The sequence below is a fragment of the Octopus bimaculoides genome, chromosome 5, assembly GCF_046866305.1.
Source record: "Octopus bimaculoides isolate indiv1 chromosome 5, ASM4686630v1, whole genome shotgun sequence".
In the NCBI taxonomy this organism is placed as follows: domain Eukaryota; kingdom Metazoa; phylum Mollusca; class Cephalopoda; order Octopoda; family Octopodidae; genus Octopus; species Octopus bimaculoides.
Window position 1 is genome coordinate 16,404,457 of NC_142932.1, and position 2,500 is coordinate 16,406,956.

Sequence of the window (2,500 nt, forward strand, 5' to 3'; positions counted from 1 at the left end):
ACACACACACACACACACACACACACACACCAGATATGTAGAAAGCTGTCTGCCTCCAGGGGACACACAACTGTTTACTATGGAATTGTTGTTGGTGTTGATACTGAAGAGAACAATTCTTACTTCGTTCCTTCTCTTTTGTCAAATTCCTTCAGGCTGCTAACTTTCTCGAAACGTCTTTACCAAAAATTTCTACAGTTCTGCGTCTCATCGGTGAATTCTTCGGTCAATATTCCAACATGATGGTCGCTCATTCAGCCGCTAGGAGGCAGCAGAATATCTCGCGGTATTTAGTCTGTGTCTATACATTCCGAGTTCGATTAGCGCCGAGGTTAGCTTTGTCTTTTTTTCTTTCTTTCTATATACATACATACATATATATATATATATATATATATATATATATATATATATATATATATATATATATGTCATTTTCTTTTATTCTTCTACTGCGACCATGCTGGAGCATCGCCTTTAGTCGCACGAATCGACCCCAGGACTTATTCTTTGTAGGCTTAGTACTTATTCTATCAGTCTCTTTTGCCAAACCGCTAAGTTGCGGCAACGTAAACACACCCACATCGGTTATCAAGCGACGCTGGGCAAACAAATATAGAAACACACACATATATACATATATATATATATATATATATATATATATATGTATTAATAAATTATAGGGTAGCAAAAAAAATTTTAGAAATTTTATTTACCACCAGTGGTCTAGCGAGAGTAAAAAAACAGTCAATAGACTATGTATTATTCATTTAAAATGCAGAGATGCCTATATATGTATGTACATATATATATATATATTTATATAAGGGCATTACTATATAATAACGCCTCACGCCATGAGGGACTCTAAGGACAGACTACTATAAAAAGCACATTTTTACCGAATGCGAGGAAATGCAACTCTCAAAGCCAACCCATTAAAAAAACGAACTAAATTATAGATCATGATTTCGTAGTTATTGTAGTATTATACAACTTCTACTCGTCAGTATAATATGGTCCAGAAAAATAGAAATAAACAGTGAAGCAACATACCAAACGAACACCATGTATCCAGCATAGCATATAGACGACTGTTCATCGCTATTTCCGGGAATAAATGATGGATTTTTTCCCTTATGAGGTTTTTTTCACGCTAGCTACTTGATAAATTCTTGTAAAAGAATTCGTCCTATTATTGAATTTAAATATATATATATATATATATATATATATATATATATATATATATGTATGTATGCATGTATGTATATATATATATGTAAATATATATATGTATATATAAATATATATATATATATATATATATATATATATATATTATATATATATATATATATATGTGTGTGTGTGTGTGTGTGTACATATATATATATAGGTATATGTATATATATATACATGCATATATGTATATATATATATATATATATATATATATATATATATATATATATATATATATATATATACATATATAATATATATATATATATATATATATATATATATATATATATGTATGTATATATTCATATATATATATATATATATATATATATATATGTAACAAATAATAAATGAGTATATGCATATATACGTACAGGTATGGGATCTATTTTAAAACGGGGGCGCCAGTTTTCATTTATGTTTTATGTAGTGTTTTTGGTACGGAAAGACTTTCAAACTTCGTATACTTATCTATTTTGTGTTATAGAACAGAAAAATATTTTTGTATTCGAATTTATTTCATGTAAAAAAATTGTCTTATTTCGATAATTTCTACTAATCACTGACGTCTATTCAGTTGAAAACAGTTAGCGCTGTAACGGTGTATATCGTATTAATCCCCTAACCCTAACCCTAACTAGACTGTTAACCGTAACCGTAACCCTAACCCTAACCCTAAAACTAACCCTAACTCTAGAATCCGGACTCTAAAATTGTTACACACACAGATACGCACAGCGTAATTTATTATATAAACAATATATGCGTATAAATTACGATTAAACCGGATGAAATATGTCACAGGGAATAACATTTTTATGACCGCCAAGCAGTAACTCTATTGAGCTGAATAGACGTCAGTGATTGGTTGAAATTACAGAAATACGACAACTTTAACATGGAATAACTTGCGAATTCCTTTTTTTTTTTTGTTAAGAAGAGTAAAAGTAAAAGATGTTTTATATGACACATTCTACCAGTGTCCCAAGTTTCAAAGTGTTTCGTTAGTGTTTCGTTAAGAAAATACTGGCGCCCCCGTTTTAAAATAGATCCCAGGTATGTGCATACCTACGTCTACCTGTATATATAGGTGAATATCTGGGTACAGGACATTGCAAACAAAACGTAGACAAGAAAATAATAATAACCAGAGTACAGAAAACTACGACGGGCTCCTTTCAATTTCCGTTTATCAATTCCACTCACAAGGCTTTTGATCAACCCGAGGCTACAGTAGAAGACACTTGCC